Source organism: Zootoca vivipara, chromosome 2 (genome assembly GCF_965207765.1).
Source record: "Zootoca vivipara chromosome 2, rZooViv2.hap1.1, whole genome shotgun sequence".
NCBI lineage: Eukaryota > Metazoa > Chordata > Lepidosauria > Squamata > Lacertidae > Zootoca > Zootoca vivipara.
The window spans coordinates 63,083,981-63,096,808 of NC_142584.1; positions in this window are offsets into that span (position 1 = coordinate 63,083,981).

Below are 12,828 nucleotides of genomic sequence, written 5' to 3' on the forward strand. Positions count from 1 at the left end.
TGGCAAGAGTCAAACTATAGAGGAGGGTGAATTCTGTAACTGTGGCACCATGACAGAATAGACCCTCTCTTTCATCACCACATAGTATATAGGAATGTGGTGTTGAGATGCTAAGAAGGACTTATCTGACAGATCTTAAAATCTGTTGTATAGGGAGGGATACTACTTATGAGCTTAGACCAGCTGTCTGGAACCAGAGGGATAATGGATGATGTACCCATGGAATGTGGAAATATCTCTAGTTTCAAGCTTCCAATACCATAGCATGTAGAAGTGATTCCATATCATAATTGTAGTGTTTTCCATGACATCCTAACTACAGTCTATACAAATTAAGAGGCTATTTATTTATTTTATGAATTACTCCATAAGAAGCACCTCAAAGTGATTTCCACAATACAGTATACAAACACATATAAAGCTATTGCATATATCAAAACAAATTTCAGTACAGATAGTGACTGGGATAAAAACCTCCATTTTGAAATCTTGTTCTAAAGAAATTTTTTAACCAGTGCTGAAAAGCAATTGGGGGGGGGGAGCTGCAAAGGGTAGGTGCTTCTACACTAAACTAATTCCACCCCAGAAGCAGCCATGGCTATATTACCAGCTGAAGTTGGTAAAAGGCATTTCTAGGCACTCAGGTCACTTGGGCTTCTAGTGACAGAGATGAATCTAGGAGAAACCCTAGACAAACCTGCTCCTTCAGTGGGGAGTAAAACCCTATCAAAAGCAGCCAGTAGACCAGACTTTGCTAAATCACATTGCCTCCAACATGTTGTCCCTCATCCAGCCCAGTTTCAAGTCCAGGCACTGATGCACCTCTCTTGAGTCTTCTAATGAGCACACCCAATGGCTTCATGTAGATGTTTTAAAAACTGAGGTCAGAATGGTACCCTGCAGCCCAATTTCCAGAGGATCAAGAGATAATAACCCAGTGCTGTTCTCTGAAATGGACATCAGTGATAGGACTGGAAGCATTTTAAAGCAAATGCTCCCAATGTCTTATTTTACAGAGTCAGTTCAGGAAGGATACCATGGTCAATTGTATCAAGGGCCACCTGTCGCTCTCAGGTCCCACTTTAAAGCTTCATTATAGGTATTTGGTTGGTCTCTGTGAGAACAGGATGCTGGACTAGATGGGCCATGAGCCTGTTCCAATGGGCTTTTCCTATGTTCTTAAGTAAGAACAACAAGGTTGTACGCCCCCTGGCCTTCTGTTAAGGGTAGTCAATTAGGCCAGGCCTGAACCTGTATTGGAATAGATCAAGATAATTGGGTCAGTCCAAGAGAACTTGCAAATGATGGAACATTTATTTTCAGTAGGAGTGATAAAGTTGCTGTTTGAAGGTCCAGTTTTATTGTAAGTACAGGTACTAGCTACCATCTTTTCCATTCATGTTTATCTATCTAATAATTTGGGAGGATTAGTGCACCCCTTCCTTGTTGGGTTAGTTGGAGAGGATGCCCAGAAAATTACGTACCATTGTGAATTGTTTTCAATATATTAGTTTCTTTAATCTAGAAATACATAAATGTATTTGTATGGATTTTAATAAGCCTGGGCAGCCTAGGACCTCCATACACACTGCCCAGGCTTGCACCCTGGAGAGAGAGGTCACTTTGGTGCTGCTAATGCAGCAAAAACAATATGGGAGGCAGCAGTTACGAGTTATTGGCAGCCATAGCAGGCACTGTGATTCTCCAGTGGTTTAACTTCACCCCAGAGGTGCACTCCATTGCCAAGACAGACAGATACCAACAAGAAGTTCAGCCTCCATGTTAACTGTTTCTTAGTAATATTCCATATACCAAGTGTTGGCTAAAATACTTATTCCTAATCCCTAGTTTTGTCCTCATTTGTGTGGGAATGCCTGTTCAAGTGTCCATGGAATCTTTAATAATTTAGTTGGACCCCTGGCGCACCCCTTACTGTCAGTTATACAGCATAATTGAAAATAATGAGTCCTCTCACAAGGCTAAAGAAGAATTGGGTTAGCCAGAAATTGCCAATGGTCCTAGACTAAACGCTGCACACAGTTCTTTCTTAACAGTGTTAATCAGTCTTGAATCATGGTGAAGATGAGCTGTGTAACTGTGTTAATTTGGATCATATAAAACACCAAGTAGAGAATGTTCAGGCACCAGGAAAATTCGCTCTCCATGTGGTCAGAGCAATTCCCTGAGTAAATTCTCTTGAAACTAGAAACTTCTATTCTTTCAAAAAAAGAGAAAAGGTATTGACAACATGGTGCACATTGTTTGCTACAGCTGTTGTTCTAAGACTAACGTAGATGTGAAAATAACATAAACTCCACATAAAACAAATGTTGGCACCATGTTACCTGTCCCCTTTGAGCTTGCAGGGTGCTCATTATAGTACTGAACACCTGCTGCTGTAGTCCAGAGAGAGTGGGGCTTGTGTTTCCCTCTGTAAACAATCTGCAGAGGATATATTTTGTTATAGCTGGTGCTAAAAAGTGTGCCATGGTAATTTTATTTAATTTCACTGCAGAGCTGTGGGAGGAAAAACGTAGTGGAACACATAGTTAAGTGATTGTCAGTAATGCTAGCATTTGTTATGAAAATGTTGCTAAAGGAGGGCAGGCAATGCACAGCAAAGTAGGGAGGATAATTCTGTTAACAGTCATATCTGCCTTGTATGGGAGCTACTCTTGCTGAAGAGAAGAGATACCAAAAACAAGGAAGCACTGTAATTTTATGTGAGTGGGAGAATGAAGTTATTCCTCACTCCTGATTTGTAATGTTTCTTCGTGAAGGAAAACAAGGAAACAGACACACCTGTGTGTGTGTGTGTGTGTGTGTGTCCATCCCTTCACCCGATGTTGTTGGACTATAATTTCCACCTTCCCTGACCATTGGCTGTGTTGATGGGAGAGCCACATATATCTCATCCCTGATGGAACTGTGGCTACATATATATATATATATATATAGAGAGAGAGAGAGAGAGAGAGAGAGAGAGAGAGAGAGAGAGAGAGAGAGAGAGAGAGAGAGAGAGAGAGCGCCACGTCACAGTTAATTTTAAACAGTGGAAAGAACTGAACCAGTTTTTCCTGGAGACAGATTAACTTAGAAATGACACTACTCTTCCACTAGATTTCCAGAAATGGCTTTTATGTCATATGAAAGATCACACAAAGCACAGAAATTATCAGTAAGGAAACATTTGGAAAACAGAATAAAAATGCTGTCTGAATGCAGTCTAACTGAAAACAGTTTCCACTGTTTCCCCACTTCTGGCTGCTTGCTTCTTCTTTTCTAGTTTTCTGTTAAAATGTCTGCCTTTCGTTGATTGCAGTAGCCTTTCAAAGTCCAGGCTTCAGACAGCAATCAAAAAGTGTTGGGGAAAGCTAAATATTGCAGTCCAAATGCTGTTGGCACCCCTTTTATCAGCTCTGAGAGCAATTTCTCTCTGTTGATGCATGGCACTTTCCTTGTGCTAACTGGTGCATGACTGCAAATGCTTCTAGTTCCTTTTGTATCCGTTGGTAAAGCAGAACTGTCCATAAAGACTTCCTTGTCTTTTTAATGTTGCTACAGATTGATCCCACCAGTTTCTCCTTTTTTCTTTTTTCTTAAATGCTTCTGCAACCAAGGTAGAAAAGTTTAATATATCCTTTGCATGAACTTACTAAAAAAAAAAACCTGTAAACTTCAACAATGTCTTTCCTTCAGAAGTGTTGCTGATGCCTAGGAGACTTGGAGGCACTATGATCCTGCAGGGTGGGAGGCGGGCGAAATTAGAGTGGGATGGGGGAATTCGATGCCAGAACGGCAACACAGAACTACAGAGTCTATATCAATTTAATGAAAGTAAACGGAAATATCCAAAGTGGAAAAAGGCGTTACCTATCTAGTTGAAAGGCTACCTCATGAATCAAATAGTCTGTTCAGTGTAATTTCAATTCATATATTTGTTTTTTTTCTCTCTCTCTCATTCTCCTGCAGGGTATAGTCAACAATCAAAGTCACAAGGTAAAAATTCTTGGACAAGCTTAAAGATAACTTGGAAAAGGTTTTTGCAAACCTAAGTGTGAAAAAGCTGCAGGAGTAGAAGTGGTTTGAACAGTAAAAAGAGGGAATAAAGTCCTTATTTCTGTCTAATATTTAGGGGAGGTAGACCTGTATATTTCTATATTTTAAAAATAGAAAAATACCACATAAATAAGAGAGCATTTTATCACTGTGACATTATAATGCCAATTGGAATTGGAGTCCAGCATCATCTGGATTCCCCATCCCTGTTGTAGTTCTTTAAACAAAAAACAAAACACCACCTTATGAAATAACCCCAGTAGAGCAGCATGCATTGCTAGTGATAAAAGGGATACTTTTTGTTTGTTGTCCTGAGCATCAGTTAAGAATGCTGGAGGTGGATGTGTCAAATTTTTGCTAATCCCTGCCAACCATACTACATTTTAATGAATGTACAATAAAAAGCCTGTCCATATTTTCAAATTTTTAAGTAATAGTTCTCACACTTAAGTATTACATCTGCCTTTCATATGCAACAAACACACAAGACGTAACCAGCTGTGCTCTTACATAAATAAAATATATTATTTACTATATCATATCAAATAACTTATAGACTTCAACGGAAATAACTCATAAAGTTCAATGGAGTAAGCAGAAGACCCAGTAGATCAGTTCATTCACAGATCAGTTCATTCACGCGGTCCATCCATGTACTAGTGCTATTCCACCTGTGTCTTTGTATGTTCATAAAGTCCAAACAATCCACATGGGAGCTTGTACAGTTCCACAGAATCCTTTCACAGAGTCTAGACAAGGATTTCTGGAATATTGCCCTTGTTTCGCCATCCTGGGCTTCATCTGTTGTACAAGTTCTAAGTAATGCAAATAAATACAATGTCGTAGTCTCACACATTTTAACAGGAAGAATAATATAAATACTATAAACAACTGTACATACCATATGTGTTGTAATAAGATTGTGGATTTTATGGCATAGTAGTAGCAATAAACAGAAACTGTTGCAATGTGGGGTTATATGGACAGGCACAGTATTGATTTCAGTTACCGCTGTTGGCAATCCACAGATACAAAATTTCCTTCTTAAAGTGACCCATATGGCACAGCAGAAGTAAAAAAACCTTAATCCATGCTCAGGTGTTATACATGTGAACATTTATACAAACTCATACACAACTATAATCAATTTCAATCTCCAGATCTAATATGCAATAAGCATGTTATTCATACGTACATATTTATATGCAATATTTGAATGCAGGTGCTGCATAAATTGTGTAACGCATAATAGATAGTGCCTGACTTCTTCTGCCCCCTTGACATTTCTCAGTCTTAGAGAAACTTTTCAAAGAATAGTGCCCTAAAACACTAGCCATTAGAAAACAGGGAAATAAACTATTTTAGCATAATTTAACAGGAGCCAGGGAGATTTTTTTCATCAGATTAAGTTTATAAGTTTCTATTTCCAGCTTTCATTTCCATACTAGTGAATCCCACTGATAGAAATAGATTCTGGACTGTGTAGAGCTTATTTATATGAGAATTTAAATGCTCACATAAGTAGCGCTCCAGCTGTCTTCTAAGCAGAGATCCCTTGCATCTATAATTTTCTAGAACGTCAAGCTTCCTTACTTTTCTTTCATGCTACTAGACAATAGTCATGCAGAAAAATTCTAGTCACAGACCTGAAAGTGCATGCCTGTGCAGACTGCATTTGGCTTATCATTACAAGCCACATTTTATTGTGATGAAAATTAAACTGTGCAAGGCTTGGACTCTTGGACTCTCCCATCTCTTCTTCTACAGTGCAGTCACGATAAATTTGGAAGCTTTTCCTTCCTTTTTTAAAATTCACAGTAGCTTGTAATTTCATAGCTTTGACACCAACTGTGGCTCATTGTTTGTTTAGAGCACACCAACTTTTAAAAACGCATTGTGAAGGCTGCTTGTTTCAATAAAACGTAAGTTTTTATCACAGTTTAGGGTTCAGATGCAACACTAAAAATGGAAAATTAAAGCTTCTGATTATCACTTCATGGTTATGCCAGTCAGGGCATGGGAGAAAGGCATGCAAACCCAAGGCTTGTTCCTGTATTGTGATATCCAAACACAGTATTGTCCCTGTATTGTGAACAATATTTGTTCTTGTATTGTGATGTCCAAACACAGCCTATGAGTCCTGCAGTGAACTTGTTGTCCAATTCCCCCCCCCCCATCTCTCTCCCGCACCCATGAATTTCTCACCACTGGCTTCCAGATCGATTTGCATATTTGCATATTTGCTTTTTATAGGTTTGTCATTAAAACTGCCAACAGATCAGTTTCTGCACTATGATCTTCATGGAATACCTGCCCCGACCTGCATAAGTTAAGAATCAGCAAGTGATGGAGGGATTAGCAAGTTTTAATTGTATGCATATTGTTACATACTTCCCTGATATTTTATGAGGAGGAAGAAGAGGTGTGTGTTTGCGCTCACACAAACCTTTTATAAATCTGTATGACAATGTACTTGCCACACTCTAGTGAGTGCTCTCATGGGCTAGAGTCCCAATCCCATCGGGTAAAAGCCTCTCACCACACACCGGAACAAGCAGAATTATTGGTGCAGTCCTAGGTCAAGCACAGGAATTCAGTCTTGGTCCAAATGTGATCCAGAAGCAAAGTCAGGAAACCGTCCAGTGCTGGTCTCACAGGGAGAATCAGTAACGGGGGACGGTAGAATCTGACAGAGTCCTAAGGGGTTCGCCAGCAGGTTTCAACTGAGAGGAAACCCTACAAGAAGATCATCTGCATGCTTTTCTTCAACCTATGGAGTGTCTGTTTCATCTTCTGAGGACTCTGTTTCTGGGCTAGACCTGACAGTTCTTGAGCTACTATTGAATTAAATACCCTGAACTCTTTTAAAGCTTTCTCCTTTTAAATTAGTTCATTGACCTGAAGCCGGTCGAAGCAGTTCCTGAACCGAGTATTCTGCACTTCCTTCTGACAGAGTATAGCAAATTATCTTACACCCACAAATCTATGTTAAGCTATGTTCCTTTGTTAATTTCTTATGATCTTCTAGTATTAGTATAATTATGGGCATAGCTTTAAAAAAAGATGATAAAAGGTCTCAAGGGTTATAAAGTGTAAATAGAGGTTAGGAAAATGGCCTTTAAATCCATTAGTAAGGCAGAGATTTAAGAGAGGTCAAAGCTAAAGCATATAAAATGCAAATTGTTCAATGGTAAATTGATGATATGACAGTATTCAAGAAAGAAAAGGCTAAAAGCAATGTGGCTGATAAAGAACACATTGGAGGTGCTGGCTGCCTGAAAAACATATCTTACAGAGTATAGGTATTTTGAATTTGGTACCACATATTTTGTTTTGTTTTCAGAAAATACGTCATCAGTATTTTCTGTGAGAAAGTAATGTTCACTGTGAATGTAACACTGTGTTCTTTTAAATTCTTCTAGCAATTTGAAATAGTTTCAGAACATTAGCCCATTTTATATCTGAAACTTTCACTGTGTTACATTTCTCTGTGGGACAGAGTGCAAATTTCCAGTAGCCCACTGGTCTTATGTGAGGAGGCGAATTTGAATTTTGAACCATTCAGTCTTCCTGTATAGAAAATAACAGGGAAAGAAGTAGAATTATGTAATGGAGCATCAGACAGCATCAGTATTTGAAATTTGCGAGGCCCCAGGTGCATTTTGCACCTAGCTGTTGGCCACTTGTGACCAAGTGAAGATTCCTGGGCGCCAGGATGGCACTTGACGTCTCCACCATCTGGAGGTGTATGCCTGGTGATCCTTGGATCTGGACTGTTTTCACAAACTAGCAACACATCCTGTAGAATTCTACCTGTGATACTTTATCTGCACAATCAAATAATTTCAAGAACCAAAAACTCATATTCAAAAATATGATTTTCAGGCCATCTGACCGAAAAATGGCAACTAGGCATTCCGTTTTGGCAACTGTAACCGGTCTGTGTTCTGACATGGCTTTGGGGACCAAATCAACTTTATTGTTGATATATTCAATATATTACATGGTCACTTACCTACCAATTACCACATATGTTCCTGAAATGTCTTGCTAACAAAGTGAAAAGTTAATGCTTTATTATGATTACAAATATTTATTACATGAATATATATACAGTAGTCACATTTTCTTTAATGAATGCGGCCTTACATCATCCCCCGCTTTCTCATTCCAAAATAGGATAAAAGTTATCCATTTTCCCATTAACTTGCTTTCCATCCAACCTGTTGCATGTTTAACTGCAGCAATTGCAGCTGGCACACCTTGGTAACCCCATTAGTAGTCCCTTTTCTTTAAATGTGCACTTTTAAGAATGTTGGCTATTTATTTATGTTTCCCACCAACTTTTCTGAAGAGGCTCAAGGCAGCTAACTAACTGTAATGAAAACAGAATGAAACAAACTTAATCCCCCCTTCTAAAATAAAGCTACCCAACAACACTACTGCTTCTAATCTGCTTTCTGTTCAATCTGAACAGAATAGTTCAATGAGTTTTGCGTTTCGAAGCATAGTATCTTAAGAACTGTAGCAGGCTCCTATGCTCTCTCTCTCTCCTCTGTAGTGAATATCTTTTTGCCTGTGGCAGTAGGATGTGTTTCAGCAGAATATCACATGCAATAAATTCTTTTGTAATTATAGACCAGCATGAGTCTGACCAAACTGTGGGGGGCAGTAGAAGACAGTAGTGCCTGGCCTGCTCTGTTCCATGGGGACACAAAGAGTCGGATCACGACTAAACGACTAAACAACAACAACAACAATTGCAGTGATGGTGGGGTGATCTGAGGACAATTCTTGAGAAACATATCTGAAAATATAACTAGCACTTACCAGCCTTTTGGTTAAACCTATTGCAAACATCAAACACAAACATAGGGACCTGTGCTGAACAGACAGCTAGTTGTACAGTCATACCTCGTGTTGCGTTCCGCTCTTGTTACGGACTTCCAGTTTATGAAAGTGGCAAACCCGGAAGTGTTTGCTTCCAGGTTCGCCACCCGCGCATGCGCAGAAGCGATCTGCATGCTTCACGTGCACGCAAAAGTGGTCAATCGCAATGCACAGAAGAGGCGCTCTAGTTGCGGATTTTTGGGGGTGTGAATGGCACCCCGAAACGGATTAAGTCTGCAACTAGAGGTACCACTGTATTGACTTTGGGTCATTGGAATAATGGCAAGATTATTTGTTTGTGGTATAATCATTTTGCAAGTTTCACAATTTGTGGGCTGATGACCAGATTCCAAAGTGCTCAGCAGCTCAGCTGCAGAGCTTGCAGCCAAGCCATAGCTTAACTTTTATCAAAGTTTTAAAAACAGGAGGTGGAGGGAACTGTTTCCACCTGTAATGTCTTTTTCCTTTCTGGACTTCGGCAGGTTCTTGTTTACATGATTGTGCTAGGGAAATGCAGTGGAGTGATTATGCTATGCTTCTGTGAAGGAAAGCTGTTGTGTCAGAAACAATCTCAAGTGTACTTAGTGTATTTATGTGTGAAGAATATCTTTAGTCTCTCTGCTAAAATCTTTTGAAATCCCCCATAGTTCAGAACATGATTATTCTTCCCTTGCACCAGGCAACAGAACAATGGCCATGTTCCCAGCTGTGGTTAAATATTAAATACAGAGAATCTGAAAGTTATAGAAAGCAAAGCTACCTATTGGTGTGCTCTGTGGCTACAGCAGAATAAGGAAAGTTTGCGTGTCTGAGTGCAAGCATGGGGGAAAATATTGTGATGCGTGAGACAGCTTGGGGTACTCAGCACAGAAAGGGATGTATGTAATCTACCTAGTTGGATGTTTCAGTTCCGTTCAAGTGGACTAGAATTCCAGAGGCAATTTATATCATTTCTGATTGAATATCTTTTGTGTTTACATGGAGGGGCAGGAAAGAATCCAAAAGCTGGATGATCAAACTGCTGTGGGTGCTGGTTGTAAGGGGGGAAAGTACGTGATTGGATGTATAAAGAATTATGCACTAAGGCTGTAAATCTTTCTCCTTGTCTATGTTCCAAAATTTCTTTTCAGTTTCATCCCTACAGTTAAAAGGTCTTCAAATTAAACTGGAGGCTTCACCACTGCTTTCTGCAGGCATTGCAGATAATGTGTTATTAGTGCTGAAAAGCATTTGTGACCAGCCAGTGATATTGCGCATATATAATGCCAAAAGACATGTGCCTTTCCTGAACTAAAATGTATATTAATTTTCATAGTTGGTCTTTGAGTACTTAAAAAAATATTTATGCAGGCATTTGTAAAAAAATGGGATTCAAAACAGCATGCAGGCAAAGCAGCATGTTTTCCATGAATATCTGAAAACCCAGGGCAGAAACTCTGTGTAACTAAAGGGGCTAAATGCACTTATCTCTAGTATGTTTGCTTAATCCTGCACTGCTCCCAAGTATCTGTAGACAATGGCCTACTACAATGTGAGTGTTTATATAAAACTTATTTTATTCATTACTTTTCATCCCACCTATCAGGAACTCAGAACACTCAGTCAGGGCCTTACCCTCCCAGGCTAGGTGGAAAAATGCCTGCAAGCAGGAAGCATGTTTTCCAGGACTCACAGCCAAGAGGATTATATATCTGACAGGTGATTTGAACCGACATCTCACCTTGTTGGAATACTCTCTTGCCAGTAACTATTATATCACTCTCACACGGCTTTGTTTTGTGCATTAATCTGTTGTTTGCCCAGCATAATATTGTACATATATGTTTAATGACTTTTTATGGAGATGTCCATTTCCCCTTAAACACTTTAGTCTTGTAACACCAGAGATGTTAAATCTTCCAAATTGTCCTGGCACATTCAGGGATGTAGTTTACACAGAGAGACACCCATGGGAATAGAGTGCTTCTCTGTCAGCTAAATTTAAAGGCATGGGTAAATGGAATTTGAATATCTTTTTCAGACAATGTGCAAATTAGTTTTTCATCACATATTAATGCAGCACTAATTGTTCTGTAGCCATTAATAATCTGTTTTTTATTGTCTTCAGGATCCCTACATAAATACTCATTGCACATTTTAGCTATCCAGCTCATGGAGATTGAAAGCTAAAATATTAATGAAAATGTTGCAGTACACTATGAATTTTTGAAATTACATTGGAGTGTTAATTAGAAGGCTGACAAACTGGCTCTTGTTGTGGTCAGATGCAGACACAAATCTTTTGCAAAGCTGCTGTCACTTCATGCAGAAGTTAATGGAATACTGTATGCAGAAATGATGAAACTTACTAGAAGAATAAGAAATCAAGACAACAAACTGTTTATTAAGAAATGGAAATCGTTTATTGAATATTTACAAACAAATTACAAACAGATCAAGACATTAGCGGGACTACTGGAAAAACCTGCAGTTTCTAAAAAATAAGAAAGAAAGCCATAATAACAGATGGATAAAAGAATAGGTTGAGACAATTTGGGATACGCAGGGAAAGATTAAAATAATTTTAAGGAACTGCAGAAAGAGGTGGAAGGAAGTCGAGGTTCAGAATTTTAGAATTACTGTTGAATGACTTGTGAAATGTTTTCTTTTTTGTTATAATCAAAAATTATAAATAAATAAAAACTGCTGTCATTTCAGTTACCTACCTTAGAATTACTGTGTCACTATAGAAATTCAACATTAATGTACACCTGTCATTTTTTAATAAGAAAGTATGTGACTTATTCTGAGAACATTTGATGATGGGCAAAATGAGGTGCGGCTCTCATCTCAATTTAGGCCGAGGGAGCCAGTGTTTCTCCGCAGACAGCTTTCCAGGTCATGTGGCCAGCATGACTAAACTCCTACTGATGCATCGAGGACCACGACGAGTGCCAGAGCACATGAAATGCTGTTTATCTCAGCACCACAGTGGTACCTGTTGATAAACATACGTACACTGGTATGTTTTCAAACTGCTAGGTTGACAGAAGCTGAGACAGAGCAGTAGGAGCTCACCCTGTTGCACGGATTTGAACTGCTGACCTGTGGTTTAGACCACAACGCCACCCACATCCCACTTTTATTACATTCATGTGTGCAACGTTTTTGTTGCAGCTGCACTCCACAGGCCCAGAGCCAACCACAGTCTCATGTTCTGCCTGCCTTTGTTACCTCACGGACACGGGATGCAGGTGGCGCTATAGTCTAAACCTCTGAGCCTCTTGGGCTTGCCGATCAGAAGGTCAGCAGTTCAAATTTGCGCAGAAGGTAAACAGTGTTTCCATGCGCTCTGACACTCGTCAAAGTGTTCCGTGCGCTAGAAGCAGTTTAGTCATGCTGGTCACATGACCCGGAAAAGCTATCTGCAGACAAATGGCAGCCCGCTTGGCCTGAAAGCGCTGCAACCCACAGTCGAATTTGACTGGACTTAACCGTCCAGGGGTTGCATAGCCATGTTGAGGAGATATCTTATGGAGAGTTTCCTAAGGACCCTGGAAATAAGCATGGATGCCCATTTGGACCTACAGTTTGAAAGGTGAGGAAAAATGCTGGCATGTTATGGCAAATCCTGGGGGTGCATATTTGGAATTAGAGCAATGAGTTCTTTTGGGATTTGGATGAGACAAAATGATTTACATTTCCAAAGACTGTGTCCCCTTGTCGAACTGTTTTACAACTAAATAAAAAAATTCCTTCAGTAGCACCTTAAAGACCAACTAAGTTTATATTTTGGTATGAGCTTTCGTGTGCATGCACACTTCTTCAGATACACCTGTGTATCTGAAGAAGTGTGCATGCACACGAAAGCTCATACCAAAATATAAACTTAGTTGGTCT